This window comes from Lutra lutra, chromosome 10 (assembly GCF_902655055.1).
Source record: "Lutra lutra chromosome 10, mLutLut1.2, whole genome shotgun sequence".
Taxonomy (NCBI): Eukaryota; Metazoa; Chordata; class Mammalia; order Carnivora; family Mustelidae; genus Lutra; species Lutra lutra.
The window spans coordinates 5,136,252-5,158,845 of record NC_062287.1 but is presented as its reverse complement, the minus strand read 5'-3'; positions in this window follow the sequence as shown (position 1 = coordinate 5,158,845).

Here is a 22,594-nt window from a genome sequence, read left to right as displayed (position 1 = left end):
AATTAGAAACCTTTCAAATGAAGTCTTCACGTTGGGCAGCATCCGATGATGATACTTAAACTAGACCAAGTGATGTAGGCAAGAACTTCAATGGAGAGGCAGGAGAAGTTCCCCCACGATAATTTGGGGCTAATCTCAAACATAGTCACTCTCTCTTCACTACCAGACCGATAAAATTTCTGGAATGTTTCAGCTAGAGAGAATTTCAAAGATACTTGGCTCAACAGTGAAATTTTAGGGTGGGCAGCCAAGCTTAAAAAAGTTAAGCAACTACTCCTGATCTGTTAGTTGCAATTTGGGGGCAAGAAGCCACATATCCTGATGTTTAGGCCACCATTTTCCAACTGACACCACCAAATAATTGGATTTCTGTGATGGAATCTCTCTTCATAGCTCTCAGATAGGGGGGAAAAGGGCAAAATCCAGTTCTTTTAGGCTGTGGCCCAAAGAGTAGATCTCAGTCTGTTTGTATACAACTGGAAATATGTGATTATGTGGCTCCCCAAGGCCAAGTTTGCCTTGCCATAGGCCAGAAAATACATTGGGACTTCCTCCTGGCTAGATGTCCAGGCCCCTCCGCACAGAATTCAGCTAATAGTGCAGTTACCCAAAAAGTGTGGGCTCAGGGGTGTTGGATCAGAAAACTGCAGACTCTCCCGGAATTTTTCTTTAGAGTATTTAGCCTTTATTATTATGGATGGAAGGAGGAAAATTTCAGCAAGGGTTAAAATTTTAGCCATAGGGAGGAACAAAGAGCTCCTGTGACCTCTGAGATTTCCTACAATATCACTGGATGCTTTCCCTGAGAACTTTTTTTTACAACTCAGATGCTAAAACCAGCTGCTTTCAGATATCTTTTACTACTCTCAAGGAACATGATCTAAATATGAATCATCACAGGCACCAAGACCTTGGCTAGAAAATCTTCCTAGTGACATAGTATCCTATTCCCTGAGTGATGCCAGAAGAATTCTTTCCACAGCTTCTTCCTCAGAAGAGAGGCAATAGGGCATAGTGGAAAAAGCTCTGGCTTTGGCTACCGCTAAAGTATTCATCCTGACTCAGCCATTTATGGGCTGTGTGACCTATGATAAGCAAAATAATTTCCCAGAGCTGCAATGTCCAATCTAAAAATGGAGATAATGTTATGTACCTCCGAAGGTAGTGAAAAAGTAGAAATAGTACATATAAAGTACTCTAATACAGTAGATTCTAGATATTATAACTTGTAACTATGACGCATAGGTTGAGTGTGATTACTAGAATGGAGCACCATCTCTCTATAAGGTAAGCTTGTGAGATTTACTACCCCACCAAATCCTACACATGGATCAGAGCATGTGTGCGTTGGGGGTGGGAGTTTATATGAGAGAAGGCAAGAATAAGAAACAAGATCTGCAGTGCCTGGGTGGCTCACTCAGTTAAGGGTCCAACTCTTGATTTTGGCGCAAGTTATGATCTCAGGGTGGTGTGACTGAGCACATGGGCTCTGCACTGAGTGGGAGGGGAGGGTCTGCTTTACTCCCTCTCTCTCAGCCAACCCCCCGAAATAAATAAATAAATCTTTTTAAAAAAAATCTTATTTATTTATTTGACAGACAGAGATCACAAGTAGGCAGAGAGGCAGGCAGAGAGAGAGGAGGAAGCAGGCTCCCTGCTGAGCAGACAGCCTGATGCAGGGCTCGATCCCAGGACCCTGAGATCATGACCTGAGCCGAAGGCAGAGGCTTTAACCCACTGAGCCACCCAGGCACCCCAAATAAATAAATCTTTTTTAAAAAAACAAGAAAGACCTAATTTTCACTTTTTTTTTTAAACTAAGGTGTTAGTATTCTCTTTTCCCCTTACCTTTCTTGTTACTTACTTTACTGAGAATGCCTCTGTAGTTTCCCCATTAGATATGATATTTGATGTAAATTTCTGGTAGATAACACTTACCTCATAAGGATAATTTCTTTTCTTTTTAAAATTTCTTTTCTATTTTGAATTTGTTAATTAAAAGAACCAGGGTATGGGTTTAGCTTGACCAAATGTTATTCCTTTGAGATTATCATATGGGTCTTTTTTTTCTCATTTGATCTGGTAATTAATTAATCTAATTACATTCCTGGGATATATCCTACCTGATCAGAATGTATCACTCTTTCACTGTACTACCAGTTAGAGTGGCCAGTAATGCTGGCGGCAAAGAGTTGCCCAAAAAAGTAGAGCAATAAGCAGAGCAGAGTTTATTTACTCTCTAAGGGTGGAGAGAGGCCAGGCATGGAGGGAGATGTTGGCCCTATGTTTGTTAGGCTGGGCCTTTTAAGGGATTTTACGATGTGGGTTGCAGTTGTGCCCACAGGGGAGGGTTTGTAAGAAGGGTCAACTCTTGGCCAGGTAGAGCAGGGGTAACAAGTTTCAGAGTTGGGGGGTGGGGGGTGGGGGTGGGGAAGCCTCTGTCCAGGGCCCTTCTGGAATGTGTGTTGTGGTTTGGCTAGAGAGGAATATGTTCTGTAGTTGTCTATTTTCTGAGGATGAGGGGCTCCATGACCTAGAAAAACAAAGAGTCAGGGCCAAGTACAGACACCCTTGAGTTTTATCAGTAAGCTTGGCTGGGGAGGGGTTTTTGAATAGAACCCTTTCGCTACCAGAGTCAGAGTCATAGCGGTTCATGAAGAGCTCAAGAAGTGGCTTCATACACAGAATTAGGGCCTTCATTTCTTCAGTTCTCACTCTTCTGTGATTTTTCCAATATCCCCTAGCTCTCAAGAGCACCTTTTCATGGTCCTTAGAAAGCTGGAGTTAGAAAGCAGGAGTACTGTTTTTTTGTTTGTTTGTTTGTTGTTGTTGTTTTTCCATGCAGTTGCATACTTTCCATAGCTGGGTCTGGCTCAGGAACAAAGGGTAGAAACAAAAGAGGGAGAAAACAATAGAGTTTCCTTCAACACTGTTCAGATCACAGGGACTCCTTTTCTCAGTTCTCATGTAATAAAGAAGGATTTTCTCCAGATTTTAGGTGCCTGCAACTCATCACAGCTGCTTTGTTGCAAGAATTGTGGCTTTATGACTACACAGGGCAGGGTCAGGAGATTACTAAAAGAAAAAAGTGGGAGATTTTCTTCAAATTCACAATCCCCTACCTGGTCCTCCGACTAGAAAAGAGAGGTTTCTGTGGGAGCTAGTCTGTTGACACATGCTGTGTAGTTCCAGGATTTGGGCTTGTCCTAGAGTCTGAATTAAAAGACTGGAGTAGAGGGGCGCCTGGGTGGCTCAGTGGGTTAAGCCGCTGCCTTTGGCTCAGGTCATGATCTCAGGGTCCTGGGATTGAGTCCCACATCGAGCTCTCTGCTCAGCAGAGAGCCTGCTTCCCCCTCTCTCTCTGCCTGCCTCTCTGTCTACTTGTGATCTCTCTCTGTCAAATAAATAAATAAAATCTTTGGAAAAAAAAAAAAAGACTGGAGTAGAAAAATAAAAACCGGAAAACTCACTATTTTAATAGTTGTTAGATGATTTTAGAGAAAGATATAGAGTGAGGTTTATTCATTTTAGGCAAAAGTAGAAGTGCCTGAAGTCTAGATTTGAACCATCTAACCCCCTGACCAGATTAAGATGGTACAGATTCTTAGTGGGGCAGTGGTCTGGTGGAGCAAATGAAAACCCTCTTGGGAGAGACTCTCTCATAATCCTAGAGCTCCATTTATTTTTATAATTTCTGATATGGAATAGCTGCACTCAATAAAAAAAGGCCCATGAAGAGACACAAGAAGATAAAAAATGAGAAACAACAGACAATAAAGAAGACCCACAGAGTACAGACACTGACTTTGAAATAACCGCTAACATGGTCAAGGAAAAAATATATGGTTATAAGTTGTCCCTTATATTCTCTTATAGCTTTTAATATTCTCTGTATCTACAACTTGGTCTTCCTTTAGAAGACTGGCAAAATGCGGCTGCCTTTTTGTTTTGTTTCTCCCTGCGAAAACATTTATTTTTCCATTTGGTCTAGGTGTGGGAAAGGCCTTGGCGCGCTGAAAAGCTGTCTAGTGGCTGCATTGAGAGGCTCAGGCAGAAGCTCCGACACCGGGGGGACATGAGGGGGACACTACAGGGGCTCCTCAAAGCCTGCTGGGCTCCAGAGGCTCTGGTTGTGCTTGAGAGCAGAGTCAGGGGGCCGCCATCTTCCTGACGGGGTCACCTGCTCACCCCGGAAGTGGTTCTCCCGGAGCTCACAGACACAGGGGCCTGCGCCTGCAGGGCACACCCGAGGGCTCTGGGCGGGCGCCCTTCACGTTCTTCTCCAGAACCATGGTGGCTTCTAGGGCGGCCTGGGGGCCACCCCACTCCTCGGTGGAGGCCTTGTGCAGGTCCTGGAAGAGGGCGCAGCCCCGTGCTGGGTTGGCGCCTTCCAGAGACGCCCGCCTCCTTGCGCTTCTCCTCAGGCGATTCTGAAGAAGTGGCTGCGCGGTGCAGAGCCACGTGGAGGCGGCGGACACCGGAGCCCCGAGACAGGTAGGCTGGCACCGGGCCAGTGAGCGTCGCGAGTGGGGTGCATTCGGGCTCCGCCTGGCCGGACTAGTCCTGACGTATCAGGGTGTGCGAGCTTGGCGGGCACGAGCGAGCGCGTGGGCCGGTGCCGCCGCGGAGGCTGGCTGCGGACGGGCTTCTCGAGGTCGCGACTGGGAAGGAGGGTGGAGGGTGGTCGGAGGCCAGACCAAGGGACGTCTGGGGTCTGTGCCGCCCACACCCTGAGAAAGCCAGGGGCAGACGGGCCTCACTTTCGGGCGCACCGCCCGCCCTTCTACTAAATGGGTTGGGTTCGCTGTATGGGAGTGTGGGGGAATCCCCTTAGAAGAAAAGAATGTGGGATGCGTGGGAGGCTCAGTCAGTGAAGCGTCTGCTTGGGCTCGGGTCCTGGGATGGAGCCCCACACCGGGTGTGTGTGTGTGGGGGGGATCCTTGCTCAGCGGGGAGCCTGCTTCTCCCTCTGCCTGCCGCTCTCCCTGCGTGTGCTCATTCCCTCTCTGACAAAATCTTTAAGGAAAAAAAAAAAAAAGGAAGAAAAAGTGTTACAAAGTCAGCGACCTTTCCAGAATAAACAGTACTATGGCCTGTTTGGAGTAGAGTAGACGAGTTAGAGTCAGTCTAACTAGTAGACTAGTTAGAGTCACTTTTACCTGGCCCATATTTTTTATTTCTAAAATTTTATTTACTTCCATATTTTGAGATTTTACTTTTAAATAATCTCTACACCCGAGGTGGGGCTCAGACTCGCAACCCGCAGATCAACAGTCGCATGCTCTACAGGATGAGCCAGTCAGGCGCCCCTAGAGCTAAATCCAGACTTTTTTTTTTGTTGTTGTTTTTAAATTCATCTTACCCATTTGGACTATAGTCTCCAGGTTATTTGAGTGCCCTCTTTTTCTGAGAGTACATTTTCTTCAGAGAATGTTACCTTTGTTTGGTGATTTGTTTTGTCTTAATCTTCCCTTCTGTCCTGCCTCATCTTAATTTTGTGAATTTTCTTCTATCCCTTGGAAAGGCTTAGGATTCCCCTAGAGGTGGCCTTCTTACTTGCCTCAGGTAACACTAAAAAGGGAAAAGGCTTTTAAATTTACTCAAATTTGTTGCTGCTGTTACAGAACTATCATATATCCTGGTGAGTGTCAATTGTCGATTTCAGTCAGAATTAGTTCAAAGGAACTGATACTCCAGCAGTAGCAGAATTTGGGAATAAAGGAGCTTTGTATTTGTAAAAAGCACGGTACTCTGCTTGGCTCATCTTGCTCCTGGCTTTGGGTCTTCAGGGCGTGAAGCGTGGCTGTAAGAGCACAGCACTGCCCTGTCATGGGGCTTTGTTCATAATGGAGGTGACTGAGAAGAGGCCAGTGTCTGTGGAGCACTGTACATTGAGTAATTTCAGAGCAACTTTCTTTGAATATGGTTTCTCTTAAGTAAAAACAGGTACATAACCGGAAATGCATCTCCCCACTCCCATTGCCTTTCTTACCACAGTGTCCAAATAGTATCTGCTGATATATAAATTATATACTCTTTTCAGACAAATGCAGTATTTTAAATAATTTGCTGCATGATTAATTTTAATTTTTTTTATCCCTTCTGTTTGAACATTTTCTTTACAGTTACATGGTTAATCATGGCACATGATATGATTTATGTGCTTTACATGGGCATTGCTCAGAATTTGTCTGTTCTTTCGGTTGAGGTACTTCTACATCCAGGTGTCTTTGGCTAAAATCCCAAGTGATGGACATGTTCCATCTACATGGTTGCTTTCTCGATTTCTTTTTAGAGGATTTTCAAACATGGTAAGGTGTGGAGTACTGTGAGCTGTCCTTCCATCTATCCCACCACCTCTCTTCCTTTTATTATTCGATTATTACTTATGAAGGGCTTATTTATGATCTAAATAAGATATAAAACCTGAGTCAGAGATGCCTGGGTGGTGCATTCATTTCAGTGTCTGACTCTTGGTTTCAGCTCAGGTGGTTACTCAGGGTTGTGAGATTGAGGCCCGCATCCAGCTACATGCTCAGGCAGAGTCTGCTTGGGAATCTCTCTCTCTCTCTGCCCGTTCTACTCATGCTCTCTCTCTCTCTTTCACTTTCTCCACAATAAATAAATCTTAAAAAGAAAGTTAAACCCAAGCCAAAACATTTTGTTTTTTCAAAAAACAGATGACGTGGGTGATTGTAGCTATAAAATGAATGACCCCAGGTGTAGCACTGGGGAGGGAAATCAGTACCCCCTAGTTAAGGAGATGAATCCTTTGCCTGGAATGAGTCTGGAAATTTCTAGCTTTACTCCTGAATTCCCTCAAGGGTTTTGGTTCATACCCAGATGTGTGAACAAATCCATACACAGCAGAGGGCGCCCCAGTATAACACTAAAGCCCCAGGGCCACTGATCAGCTCTGCAGTTAAGGGGTTTGTGCTCAGTTCTTATAGATCTGGTGATAGCTGTTCAACAAACATCTGGTGAGTGTTTATTATGTGCCAGGCACGTATACACTTTAGGCACTTCAGACACAAAGATGAATTTGGCTCAGTTCCTGCTCTCAAGAAACTTACATGCAGCCGAGTAGGGGAGATGAGAATATGTGTTAACTAAAAATCACAACAGCTAACATTTATTTTCCACTTACTATGCTTCACACACCATGCTAAGGGTTTTGCCTTCATAGTCTCATCTATTATTCATGAGATTTCTAGAAGTCAGGTACTGTTGTTATGGCTGGCACCACACTGTGAGCAGTGTTGTAACTAAGAAATAAGAGTGCTTGGAAAGAAATAAGAAGGACTTAAGTCTACTGAAGGGAGTCAGAGGGGAAAGAAATAAGACAGTGACATTAGCCTTTCCTGAACTGTGAGCTGCTTTAGCGGGCAGACTATGTTTTATTCAGTTTTAAAACTTTAGTGCTTAGCCTTCGATAAATACCTCATGATCGAAAGAATAATGTTTGAGCTTGATCTTGAATGATGAGATTTTTCACAATATAGGAGAGAGGAAAGGGCCTTCTAGGCAGTGGGTACAGCATAACAAAGGCAGTGAGATATGATTGTAAAATAGGGCATTTCAAGTACTTTGGGATGAAGGAATATCAGAGTACAAGGTAGACAGAAGTTGGAAAGTAGGCTGGTGTCTCAACTATGTGTTGTGTAGTAAGTCACTATAAGCTTTGTTGTGTAACAAATTACCATAAATATAGTATTTTAAGCAATCAGTATTAATTATTTTTTATGAGGGTACAGGGCAGTTGGGGGAGTTTGCTGTTCTGGTCAGACTTGGCTGATTTCATGTGGGCTTGGCTGAATTCAGGTGGGCTCGGTCAAAATTCTGTGGTGACCAAATGGGTAGACTAGGGGCTGCTTTGCCTATCGTGGCCTCACCCACACATGAGGTGGTTGGCTGGATGTTGGCTGGTGAATCAAGGTGATTGGGCCTGTCATCATTTAGTAGGCTAGCCTGGGTTTATTCACTTGGCAGTGGGAGGGTTCTGAGGTGAGTAGAAGTGGGCAAAGCCTCTTGAGACCTCAGCTTGTAATTGGTCCTCTGGCATATCTGCCACTTTCTATTTGCCAAAGTTAGTCACAGGCCAGCCTAAATTCACAGGGTGGGGAAGTTGACTCCACCTCTTTTTGGGAGCATCTACAAAGTCAAATTGCAAAGGATGGGTATACAGAGAGGGATGAAGAATTGTGGATATGTTTGCACTCAATCTCTTGCGGTAAGATCAGATACTAGAGGTTATCTCTATCTGAATACTAAGTATGGACATTATTTTATAAAAATGGGAAGCTCTCAAAGTCATGACATAGATTTGGGTTTTAGAAAGATATCTCTGGTAGTGGTATGATACAAAGTTTGGAGCAGGGAGAGAGTGAAGGCAAGATGCCTTTGAGGTGGGCTGTGGTTTAAACAGAACCCACAACCTTAGTTCACTCCATCTAGTGATCAAGACCACCTCTTCTCTTTTCTGTACCCACCAATTCATTTTTCATAGAGATTTTAGGGTTTGAATTTAAATTTGTATGCCTATGAATTAACTTCAATGACCTCTGACTTTCTTGTTTATGTGAAATTTCCATCATTTCCTTCTCAGTGGTTGTTCCAAATGCCTTGAGGATGAAATACTGTCTAAGTTACTTTCTTACATAAAAGAAATACAGGTTGTGAGGGATCAAGGAAGGTTTTTGAGCCAGAAGTAATGTGATCATAGATACCACTTGGAAGGTGAGTTTCACAAGGAATAGTAGAATAGATTGATGGAGGAATGTTGTAATAAGGTAACCAATTTGGAACCCGTAGACATAGTTCATGTAGGAATTCATAAAGCCCAGTTTAGACAGGGGATGGAGGTGGGGGATGGGAATTGGGAGTGGGAAGGGAGGAATGATCTGGAGGGTACTTCTACTCAGATGGGGATAACGTCTGCAAATAGAGAACAAACTGATGGTTGTCAGTGGGAAAGGTGTGGGGGGGATGGACAAAATGGGTGAAGGGCAGTGGGAGATATAGGCTTCTAGTTATGGAATGAGTACTAAGTCATGGGGATGAAAGGCACAGCATAGGGAATATAGTCAGTAGTATTGTTTCTTTTTCAAATATTTTTATTTATTTATTTGACAGAGAGTGAGTGAGCACAAGCAGAGGAGCAGCAGGCAGAGGAAGAAGCAGGCTCCCAGCTGATCAGGGAGCCTGACCTAGGACTTGATCCCAGGACCCTGGGATCATGACCCGAGCTAAAGGCAGACACTTAACTGAATGAGCCACCCAGGTGCCCCTAGTCAATAGTAGCGTAATAGCATTGTATGGTGACAGATGGTAGCTACACTGTAGTGAGCATAGCATAAGGTATAGAGATGCTGAATCACTGTTACACACCTGAAACTAATGCAGCATTGTTTGATAAACTATGCTTCAATTAAAAAATAATATCAAGTGCAAATAAAAAAGGTCGATAAATTGGACCTCATTACAATGTAAAACATGTTTTCTCCAAAGTTACCATTAGGAGAGTAAAAAGATAAACCACTGAGTGAAAGGTGTTTTCAATATGTATATCTGATATAAGATTCACAGAATATATAAAGATATGCCAATCAATAGGAGAAATTGGGCAGGGTATTTTTTTTAAGTGAGTAGAAGTATGGAACAGGAAGTTCACAAAAATATTCAGATGGCCAATAAACAAATATAAAAATAGTTAATATCATTAGTTATTAGAGAAATCTAAATTAAAGCAAAAATAATATGTGCATCTGCCAAAATAGTTGAAACTAAATGAATGTAATAATATCTAGTGTTAGTGAGATATAGAGAAACAACAATTCTCATATACTGCTGTTATGATTTAAAATTAGTGTAATTACTTTGAAATTAATAGGATCACTTTGGAAAATTCAGAAAGCTGTATGTTGGTTTTATGAGCCAGCAGTTTCACTCCTAGATATATACACTATATCAGTGAATGTATATGTGCAATAAAAGACTTGCACAAGAATGTTTATTACAGTACTCTTCCTAATAGACCAAGATAGAAAACAATCAAAATGTTCATGAATTGTAGCATAGGTAAATTATAAAATTCAAACAATGGATTATTACTCAGCACCGAAGCAGAACAAAGTATTGGAGTATGAAACAACTGGTATAAATCTGACAAACATAACCTTTAATTAAAGAGACCAAATACAGTGGAGTCCATTTCCTATAATTCCACTTATATTAAGTTTGAAAACAGGCAAACTAATAATCTGTGTTGATAGAAGTCTGCAGAATAGTGGTTCTGTTTATGGGGGTTATTGACTGGACAGAACATGAAGGAGCTCTCTGGAGAGCTGGTGATACTTTCTTTCTTGATATGAATGATTTCGTTGGCTATACGTATGTAAAAATCCATGTTTTATACATTACTGTATTATTCTTCAATTAAAACTTATACCAGAAAAAAGTGTAAATCATCCCAGAGGCCAGATGCATAATGACTAAAGCACCACCTTGTTTTGGAAATATTATGGCAAATTTTCCACAATGGAATAACTAAATACTATATGGCCCAAACAGAGGTTACTTGTGTTAGACAATTGTACTGTTAAGCTTAGAAAATGATTAAGTTCATTTTTTATACAGTCACAAAAAGATTAGTGGGAACTTGGAGCCTGCCTTGTTATAGGGATTTGACCAGGGAGAGGAAGAGATGGAGGTAAGTTCATTGATTAATGTCAGTCTTCAGTTCCCACTTTATCTCCAAGGTCACCATTTTATAAAAATTAAATTTTATTGCTTAGAGAGTAATAGCTAGTCATCATGGAAAATGCATGGGATTTTCAAGGCTTTCTGGAGGAGGTAAACTTGAGTTGAGGCAGACAGTAGAAGTTAGATATAGACATGAAACTGACTCTGCCATTGATACTAAGTGTGGGACCCAGGGCAAGTTTGTACCTTCTCTGAGCCTCAGTTTCCTTATATATAAAAAGATGATTGTGCCTACTTGATACATTGTGAAGGGCATAGAGAATTGTTTGTATAGTAGTCAGTACATAATGACAATAGCAAATAATTATATAGCATTTACCAGGTGCTGGACATTATTCTCATTTACGTTATTACTTAATTTCTCAGGTAATATAACTCATTGAATCCTCATTACAATTCTGTGATGTGGATGTTTCTATTATACTCATTTTGCATATGAAGAAATCTAGGCCATAGATGTTAAACAGCTAGCTTGTTATATAGTATATAAGTGAATAAATGAGAAAAGAAAGAAAAAAAAGAAATTTATTTTTTAAAATTAAATCTTGAGATTTTTTTTATTTGGGTGTAGTTGCATATATCTTTTTGAGTTAGCATTTTTGTTTTCTTTGAATAAATACTCAGGAGAGGAATTGTTGTATCAGACAGTATTTATATTTTTAATTTTGGGGGGAACCTCCATAATGTTTGCCATGGTGGCTGTACAAATTGATACTCCCATCAGCAGTATACAAGGGTTCTTTTTTCTCTACCTCCTTGCCAACACTAATTATTTCTTATCTTTTTTATTTTGGCCATTCTGACAAGTGTGAGGTGATAACTCATTGTGGTTTTGATTTGCATTTCCCTGATGATGAGTGAACATCTTTTTATGTGTCTGTTGGCTATCTATATGTCCTCTTTGGAAAAATGTCTATTCAGGTCTTCCGTCCATTTTAAAATTGTTTCTTTGGTGTTGAGTTATATAGGTTCTTTATATAGTTTGGATATTAACCCCTTATTGGGTATATAATTTGTGATTATATTCTCCTATTCAGTAGGTTGCTTTTTGTTTTCTTAATGGTTCCTTCACTGTGCAAAAGCTTTTTATTTTGATGTAGTCTTAATAGGTGTTTTTTTTTTTTCTTTTTGCTTTTGTTTCCCTTGTCTGAGACATATCTAGAAAAATACTGCTATGGGCAGTGACAGAGAAATTCCTGCTTGTGCTCTCTTTTAGGATTTTTATGGTTTCAGGTCTCATATTTAGGACCTAATCTGGAATTTTAACTAACTAACTAACTAACTAAATATTATTATTATTATTATTGTTGTTATTATTGAAGGAAGAAAAATGCCTGAAGCACAGGAAACAGTGTGTAAAAGGACAGGAAGTAAGAGATAGCCTAACATTGACTTATGCCTAAGACTGGTTTTGGCGGGATGTTATTGCATCATCAATCAAGCTTCTCAGTCTTCTATACTAGAAACTGACTCAGAATAACTTCAGCTAAAGGGAAATTTTGGCACGTTGTTAGGGGACTCACACAACAGGAGGCTGAACGAACAGCTTGCAAATGTAGAGCCCATAAAAACCCATGGAAATTTCAGTAGGCATTTTGGGGAAGGAACTGCATGGTGAGCAACATTTGAAAAGAATAATCCCCAACCCTAACTCAGCTGAAGCTTGCTCAAATTCTAAGTCCTCAGGATGTGTCTTATTGGTCAGTCTTAGTTACTTGCATCACTCCTGCCCCTACTCCCAGGGCCAGGAGGAGGATCTAAGCCCTTCATCTTCTGTTACGGGAAGTGGTTTCCAAAAATTTTCTTCTAAGAAAACACACACTGGAGGAAAATTAGTTCCACAAGAAAATTGGGGTATTATTAGGATGGAGATGCATATTGGAAGCTAAACAATGACCTTATCTACTACATGTATTAAGAGAGCAATTAAAGTTGATACTTGGCTGCCACTTCCTGTGTCATCAAACAGGTTAGTGTTCCAAGGAGAAAAAGACATTTGATTATTTTTATAGTGTCAAAAAAGAGTCCTTATTACTGTTGGAAGATTTGAGAAATTTCTGGAAAATGGTGGTAGCCAAGAGATTATTCTTTTCATCATATGTTTGGAGACAGATATGTATATCTCTCTCATCCTTAGCTCTGACCTGACAGTTGGCTTGGTTTTTCGCTCCTCTTCCAGCTCTCTGGAGAAGAGCCGCTTCTTGGACCAAAGGTAAGGTGGATGAAATACGACAGAAATTATATTTTTTGCTATATATCGGGGAGTAGAGAGAAGGAAGAGAAGAGAGGGAGTAACAGGGTGGGAGGAAAAAGAGAGAGAGAGAGAGAAGGGGAGAATTTTTAGACACAGAGGAAAGGTTAGAGATCATTAAATTTCTTTATTTTATGTATGAGAAAACTAAGATCCACAGATGTCCTGGGGTGCCTGGGGGGCTCAGTTGGTGGAGGGTGCGACTCTTGGTGTTGGATTGTGCTTGAGCTCCAGGTTGGATGTAGAGATACTTAATAGATAAACAAACCTAAAAAAAAAACCCCAAACCAAAAAACCCCAAAGACATTATGTGACTTTTGCAAGGTCAAGCAGAAACAAAACTCACATCTCCTGATGTCAACTCTGCTTTTTCTATTCTAGCACAAAAACAATGAAATAAATTCTTCCAGATTTTTTTGTGGTTTGCAGCATGATTCAGATCAGTAAACTGTTCAAGCTTCCAAACTTCCAGGGATTATATTCTTCCCATTTCATGGGAAAATCTGGCTTGGTTTCTTTCCTTCAAGTTTCCTGTACCCTAGGGCCGGCTGTCTCCCTTCTCCAATTTATATATCAGTCGGCTACACCTTGCCTGTGTGCATTTGGTCATATCACAAGGGTCATTATGCTCTCATTTCATGAGCGGTGTCTCCTTGTTCCAGCTCCTTTACCTTTGCCTCAAGGCCTAGACCTCTACATCATTTAATAGTATATCAAAAAATGTGTGAATTGAAACTTACTTGGTCTGATTTGCAAACCACCTTTGTTAACAATTTACTTCTGCCTTTCAGTACTCTTGGTCCTGCTGTCTGGGATCTCAGGCTGCTAGTGTGCCTAGTGTAGCAACCTACTGAGGCAGCAGCCATGTATCTCTCTCTTTCCTGCTATCTTCCTGAGCAGAACTAGCCCATTAATATGTCGGATTTTTCATATTATTAGGCATAAATGGAGAATGTCTGTTTCAGATACCTATTGCTGCATTATAAATCACTATACAACTTCATGGCTTAAAACAAAAAACATTTTTTATTTCTCATGAGTCTGTGGTGGGGTGGTTCTGCTGATCTGGGCTGAACTTGGCTAATTTTGGCTGGGTTTGCTCATGCATCTGCAGTTAGAGGGCAGGTCGGCTGGGGCTGGTGGGGTCTGGGATAGCTTTAGCTAGGATATCTTGACTTTCCTCCACGTGGGTTTTGATCTTCTAGCAGGCTAGCCCAAGCTTGTCTTCCTGGTGGTGGCCAAGTTCAAAGAGTGGAGGAAGAAACCTAAAGTTTCTTTTTCAGGATTGTTTGTATCAGGTTTGAGATTGTCCCATTGATAAAAGTCAGGCATCAGGCTGAGCCCAGAGTCAGTGGGGAGAGCAGAGAAATCAGAGTCAGGGAAGCATGAAGATTGGGGCTACTAGTACATTCATTCTAATACAACACCCAGTTAAAGTAACCTTGAAATTATCCAGGCTGGTTGCTTGTTATGTGTATATTACACATGTACTATTTAGGCGCATGTATAAGTGTGTGTATAGTTTTAATCCAAAGTAATAATAGTAATCGATGGAGTAGTGACCAATGGAGTACAAATGACATCGGTTATTTTTTTTTTGCCATCTTCTCCCATGTCCCTACTTTTTGCAAAGGACTTGTTTAAGACTGAGTGACTCCTCCCCTACTCTTAGTGTGTACAGTTTTGGGAGAGTGGCACATGACCACATCTAGTCAATCAAAGCACCACTTCCCTCTGGTAGCTGTGATGCACACACATCTCAAGCTGGGCTAGTGAAGAGACTCAGTGTGAGGTCTTTATCTGGAGCAGGCTTCTCCACCTAAATCCTTGCCAGGCCTGCCCCTCAAATTAGACAGTGTGGAAGCTCTTTCATTCATTGCCTCTGTGGAGCCAAGAGATGGAGACATACTGAGTCCTTGTGAGAGTTTTTGTGCTGCTAGATCCATCTGTATTTTAAGACAGGACTCATTTTTTTTCGTTTAAATTTTCTCCCTTTTATTTAACTGAGTTAGAAGACTAATACATACAAAGTGCTTGGATCAGTATCTAGAAATAATAAGTGCTCAGTATGTGTACTATTTGTTTATATCAATTTGAGTTGGATTTTCTGTCATTTGTAACCAAGTGAATCTTAAATGTTGCAACTAATGAGAAAATATGATGAAAAAGAGAGCCCATTTACAATAACAACAAGGAAATAAAAAATCGATATGTATTCATCTAGGAAGAAATAAGTGACCTAAGTGAAGAAAATGATGAAATGTTACTGAGGGACTAGAAGAAGATTTGAATATTGAAAAGAGACAATAAGAACCTGGATTGGAAGATACCATGTTTTAAACAGATGAAATTTCCATAAAATAATCTGCAAATTTTTCTATGTGTTGGCTCCTTCTCCTTCTCCTCTACCCTGATATTCTTCTTCCAACTCATCGAAATGCGTACTGTATTCCTCCTTTAATCAGGGACCAATATTTTCTGATTTAATCTTTCTAGTAGTTTCTGAATCTGTTTCCTCTTCCATAGACCCTCCCCCTCAGTTCCAAATTTGGGATCCCATAATTTTGTTTCCTAGACTACTCCCGATGCCCATCAGTCTTGCCCCTTTACTTTTGATCTCTTCAATTCACCCTCAAGTCCCAGCTTTTTCTTGCAGCCTTTGAGGCCATTCTTATCCCATCTCCCTGCTCTCTGACAACATTGAACCGCTCGTCATGCTCTGCCCAGACTGTGGTCTTTTGAGTTTGACGCCTTTGTTCATGTTGTCCCCGGTAGTGTTATCTGCCACAGTACATACGATTCAGTGCCAACCATTTGTTGCACTCACCTCACTGTAGTGTAATGGGCTGTTGACGTGTCTCCTAACCTGACTTGCAGGCATGGAACATGTCAGCTTTGTGTCCCGGAGCCCAGCACAGGGTCCTCAGTGAGTATTTGCTGATGGATAGATGGATGAGTGCATGGTTCCCTAGCTCTTTGGTTGCACAGGAAAAGAAAACTGAGTCTTTCTTCCAGGAGCATTCCATCTATGTAACAGGACCATATGCAAGTCTGTAGCAAGGTGTATGATGCTGCTGAGTGGGAGAAATAAAGAATATTCAGGGTCAAACAGTGAGATGAAAACGAATATGGTCACTTGTGCTGAAACTGTCATTCCTTGTAGCTGTGATAATAACAAGACATAAATATTCATGGCGCCATTATTCAGAGACTTATGAAGTGTTGGCAAAGGGTGTGCTGTCTGGAATTTTTGCTTCAGTGCCTGAAATTATTACTGACAAAATTTTTTCTAAAGAGGAAAAACCAACATACTAATGGTCTCAGAGCCAGTGAGATAATGAGAATCTCTCAAGGTAATGGCTTTGTGAAAGGAGGTGTCCTTCCTGGCCAGCACCAGCCCAGGGGTCTGCCATCTGACAAGGCTTTTACTGGGAGTATTTATTAGGCTTGGCTCTCACTTCTTCGGCAACCTGGGCCTGTGATTTAAGACCGTCCCCTCTTTCCTGCCAAAGAATATGTGCATATGTTTAGATTTCCGGAGCTATTCTTTCTCAGTGTTATATTGTTATTTACATGGAAACATTCATTGCTTCCTTTGGATTATAAATACCATACGAATACATGGAAGAAAATCTGGAAAATATAGATGTGTATAAAATAAAAACAGCTTCTCCCATCCAAAGGTAACCATTTTGGTATATTTTCTTTCAGTTCCTTTTCTGAAAAACATAAAATATGAGTGCTGAACTGGGGGACATAGCATAGGGTTGTGTCATAGAGACCAGCACTGAGCCAGAGAACAGGGTTTGAGGCATATCCTTGTTGGTTTCTACCTGGCGAGTTTTGAGTAGGATACTCAACTTTTCCCTGCCTGATTTTTCTTATTTGTGAAGTGTGGATTAAAGTTATATCCCACAGAGTGAGTCTGAGAATTAAGCGGTGATGAATATGAAGCACTAGACTCAGGGAGTAGCTTGGAGCTGGTGGCCAGTGTTTGGTGGCTGTTTCTAGTAGCTTTAGTATTAATACATTTAGTATTAATACATTAATACATTTAGTAATAATACATTAATACATTTAGTATTAATACATTAATACATAATACATTAATACATTAATACATAATGTATTAATACTAAATACATTTCTTCCATGTATTCGTATGGTATTTATAATCCAAAGGATTGTCCCAGAAGTAATGTCCCAGAAGTCTCCCCATGCTCCTCTCTGTCCTCATCCCTACATCTACCAGTTGCCAAATGCTGTTGATTTTACTTGTTTCGTGCTCCTCAAATATGTCTCCTCCTCTCTGCAGGGAGGAGATCCTCAAATGCATTCCCCCAGTTTCTGCTTTGGTTCAGGCCCTCAGAATTTTTTGCTTGGGCATCACAAATTTATTTGCTTCTTTTCCTGCCGCCTTTGAAACCATTTTCCATGCAACAAGCAGAGAGAAGTTTCTAAATGTCAATCTGACCATATCACAGACCTGCGATTGTCACAAGGTTGCCATGTTTACCTCTGTGCGTGTGTGTGTGGGGGGGCTGGTTCATGCAGGGGAGTGAGAAAGTGTTTGTATGAGTGTGCGTGCATGCGTGTGTGTGTGGGGGGGAAGGAGTTTTGTGCTTTAGCTCTAGAAGTGTGGAGAGGGTAGAAAGGTGTCTGAAATCTCATCTGGTCTTGAGACCTCACCCACCTCCCCGATTGGGGACGGGAGTTTGGGCCAGAGTGTGAAGGCACTGTCTTCTTAAGCATTTTTGGTGATATTTTACTATAAGCAGTGCTGCTGGACAGATCTGGTGACCAGGAAGCCCTGAATTATTTGTCATAATATCTGCACCAAAACAGTAGTGAAGCCAGGAGGCTGAGTTGCCCAGCAGATCCTTGGGAGGTGGCGGCCTCAAGGAAGGTTCCAGCCTGCTGCCAAAGCCAAGCCTCCCTCTCTGTTGTTTGTGGGAAAACCCATCTGCGTGCGTGGGTATTCCTAGACCTTTTAAGCAAGCTTTTGAATGAGAGCTCTTTGTTCCTCTAAATGAGCGGACCTGGTATTCCATACCATTTGTAACAGGGCCTTGTTTTTGTCTTTGTCTTCGGCTTCATTGCTAGTTAGGTGCCAAGGAGTAATCCATGCTCACACTGTTCTGAACTAATGGTGTTTCCTGGATGGATCATTCATGTCTCCATCTTTTGGAACCTGGTCAGGATTCAGTCCTGATATGAATAAGAGGGAAATAAATAAAGAACAACCTAAATCACATAATGTATTTTACTTTCACATAAAAGTCTGGGCAAGACAGTCTAGGACTAATAGGTCTACCAGGGTCTTCAGGGACTTAGGCTACTTCCAGCTTACCTCTCTGACATCCCTAGAAAGCAGCTCTTGTGTTTACGGTCCAAGATGGCAAATATCACATGTAATTTATAGCAGCAGGACAAACCAAGAAATAAGTAAAGGAGCAGAGGGTACATTCTGCATTTCTTTAATGGAATATTCTTAGAAGCTTCCTGCAACTCCTACTTACAAGATATTAGCCAGAATTAGTCAAGCGATCATACCTAGCTACAAGGGAAGACAAGGAATGTAAGTCTTTACTTTAGGGTAGCCAAAATTAGGGGTTTCAGTCACTATGAGAGATGGGTCAGTCAGATATTGGGGAATTACTGACATCTTCTGCTATATCTAGAAATTCTTGGTCATCTTTTGTGTATAATGGTTCAGCTCCTCTGGAAAATAATTTGGCTGTTTCTTATGAAATTAAATGTGCATTGTAGCCCATGTGTCCATTGGTAGATGCATGGATAAGGAAGGTATGGTGTACATATATATAAAATGAAATATTAGCCACAAAAAGGAATGAAATCTTGTCATTTGCAATGGTGTGGATGGACCTTCAGCTCAGGTCATGATCCTGGAGTCCCAGGGATGAGTCCCACATCAGGCTTCCTGATCAGCAGGGAGTCTGCTTCTCCTCTGACCTTCTCCTCTCTCATGCTCTCTCTCTCTCTCACACATAAATAAAATCTTTTTTAAAAATAGCTTTCTTATAATTGACTAGTATTTTAAATTGTTTTAAATTTGCCACTCTTATTCTAGATCATGAGGAAAGATTCAGATTGTTGTCAGGTGAGATTCTTTGGTTTATTTAAGACTGGCTCCACCTTGTTCTACAAATGTTTGGCTCTCTCTCTTTTTATGAAATTTCTTGAAAGTTTTTGTCTGTTTGGAAAGAGAGAGGAGTGGGACAGGGCAGAGGAAGAGAGAGAGAGACTCTTAAGCAGACTGCATACCCAGTCAAAGCCCGAGGCAGGGCTCTATCTCATGACCCTAAGCTGAAATCAAGAGTTGGGCACTTAGCTGACTGAGATACCTGAGCATTTGTTTGTTTAAATTTGTTTATTTAAATTTCAGTAACGTACAGGGTCATACTAGTTTCAGATATACAATATAGTGATTCACCACTTCCATACAACACCTGGTGCTCCCTACAAGTGCACTTCTTAGTTTTCTCTTAAAATAGGTTCAAAACACTTGGGTGGCAGAGTTGCATTATTCTGATTTTTTTAAAAAAGATTTTATTTATTTGAGAGAGAGAGAGAGAGAGAAGGAGTACAAGCAGGGGGAAAAGTAGAGGAAGAGGGAGAAGCAGGCACCCCGCTGAGCAGGGAGCCCAATGTGGGACTTGATCCCAGGACCCTGGCATCATGACCTGAGTGGAAGGCAGCTGCTCAACCAACTGAGCCAGGCAGGCGCCCTTATTTCCAGGCTTCTGGGTTTGCTCTAGGAAGCACATGCCTCAGACTTAAAATGATTTCTCTGGATAGTTGCTGAGTTACAGCTGGATGATTTCTGTTCAGTGAGGGGAAGACTTTGACTAATATGTGAAGATTCTCTTTGCTTTCTCCAGCACGTAAGAGGCTGGCCACTTAGATAACCTTGAGAACAAAACTCTGAGAATGGCCTTCAGGGAAACTATGCCTCTGGGGCAGCACCAGCTATGGCTCCTCAGGAAGCATTTGGGGTGGAATGGCAGGCCATCCTCCTGTGTCCAAGTTGATGTCTTAGTCTGGGCCACCCACCCATAGGCTGGGTGGCTTAAACAACAATTTATTTCTCATAGTCCTGGAAGCTGGGAAGTCCATGATTGAGTTGTCAGCAGATCCATTGTCTGGTGAGGGCACTCATCTTGGTCTCCTGATGGTCATCCTCTCATTGTATGCTCAGGGAGAGAGAGGATGAGAGAGAAAGAGAAAAGGAATTCTCATGTCTCTTCTTTTTTTTTTTTTTTTAAGATTTTATTTATTTATTTGACAGAGAGAGATCACAAGTAGGCAGAGAGGCAAGCAGAGAGAGAGAGAGGAGGAAGCGGGCTCCTTGCTGAGCAGAGAGTCCGATGTGGGACTCGATCCCAGAACTGAGATCATGACCTGAGCTGAAGGCAGAGACCCAACCCACTGAGCCACCCAGGCGCCCACTCATGTCTCTTCTTATTAGGGACTACTCCTATCCAGGAAGCCTTATGACCTGCTCACCCCCAAAGGCCTCACCTACCAAGACCATCACAGTGGAGATAAGGATTTCATCGTATGAAGGGAACACAGTGTGCTGAGGGGACATAGACATCCTGTCCGTCACAGCCCTCCTCCTTTTCCATGTTGACTCCTGTCTGCACTTGTGAGCAGATGACAACAGAACATGTAGTCCTTCTTTGTTTTCCAGAGTAAGTTGTGGGAAAACAAAGGGAATGTTTGATTTATTTCTAAACCATTAACAGCTGAGGCTTAGGCTTTGTCAGGTTTCAGTGGAGACTGACTTGATCAATACCCTCTAGAGCAGTGCTTGTCAAGCTTAAACGTGTACATGAACCAGCTGAGGAGAGTGTTACATGATTCCTGTTCAGTAGGTCTGGAGAGGGGCTGTGATGATTCATTTCTATCAGTGCTCATGCTGCTGGCCCAAAGACCACATTTGACGAGCAAGGCGCTATTTAGACAATGAGGTCTGTGAGACCAAGGATACTGTCTTGTGTCCCATTTTATCCCCAGTCTTGGCGAGATGCCTGGCACAAAGTGAGTTCTCAATAAATATTTGCTGAATTGAATTAATGAGGGACACTGGCTACAAGGACATATTTTATAGCTTAATTTTCTGTTGGAGTAATCTCACAGCCAAAAACCTAATGGATAAATACTAACCATAATTAAACATGTGTTTAACCAGTACTTTGGAGTTTCCCTAGCACTTTAATAAGAGTTTATTTGATTTTTACTCTTAACAATAATCCTCTGAAGTGGAGCTGTAATTATTATTTTTCTGTTATGGATGATAAAAGCAATGTCACAGAGGGCGAGTCATTGACCTAATGAAGGCTAGCAGCAGGTATGCTGCAATATGGGTCTGCTGATTGCCAGTTTTTTCCTGCTGTATTTTGCAGAAATAGTAAAACCTCAACCAAAAGCAGGTTATGTAACTGTTAGTATCCTACATCTAGAGGCTGCCGATGTCCCTCTTCCATGTTAATTGCTACACACTTGGCGCAGAAGAGCTAATATATCTAAAATGTAAGTGTATGGATGTGATGTGATAAAATTTGTCAAAAAAGGACTCACAAGCTCTCTTTGGGCTCCTTGACCCAACTATCTGTGCCTGAAGGCTCTTTTCTCTTCCTTCGGAAGGGGTTGTATCTATGCTGTCCTTCCATTAGGACCAGAGATTTCCTTCCCAAGGGCAACATCCCACACACCCCATGGTCTGCAGGGGTGGACAGCTGGCAGCCAGATCCAGACTGCCTGTGTACTGAGTGATCCTGTCAGATCACCACCTCCCCCATGGTTGCTTTCAGGCTTGCCCTAAAAGAAGCAAGGGCAACAGGAACCTGGGGTTCTTCACCCGAACTCAGACCTACAGTGTGTCTGGCATAGCACACAGGCCTTGGTATGCCTTGGGACATGGGACATACTCATATCTTCTTTCCTCTTGCTAATCCTTGATTTAGAAATGTCCCTAATAAAGTCTGTTCTGAGACCCATGCCTTGCGATGCTGTGTAATGCATCTGAACTATTGTTGTGGTAGGTGGCTGTCTTAAGGGACCTCCCTTAACCCACCTTGCATGATGGAAGGGGTTCAACTGTTGCTTTGCAAGCTATATCTCAGCTTTCTCTTCTCTTTGCCACACTTACCTCATTGCCATAAACATTTATTTGAGATAGAGAGAGAGAGAGCGCAGGCCTACACAAGTAGGGGGAGTGGCAGAGGAAGAGAGAGAATCTCAGGCAGACTCCTCGCTGAGTGCAGAGGCAGATGTGGGTTTTGATCTCATGATCCTGAGGTCATGACCTGAGCCAAAACCAAGAGCTGGACGCTTACCCAACTGAGTCAGCCAGGCGCCCCACCATAAACTTTTCATCTATAGCCCCTTTGCAAACCCAACCACAGTGCCAGGTACGTAACATAAAATAATAGGAAGGCACTGAGTCAGGATTTTATTTTCTGTAACCCTGTCCTGACCTCTATCCTAAGCATCTATGTGAGCATATTGCAGCCCAGGCTCAACAGGCCCACGGAGGAACCTCACTGAAGCTTCCCA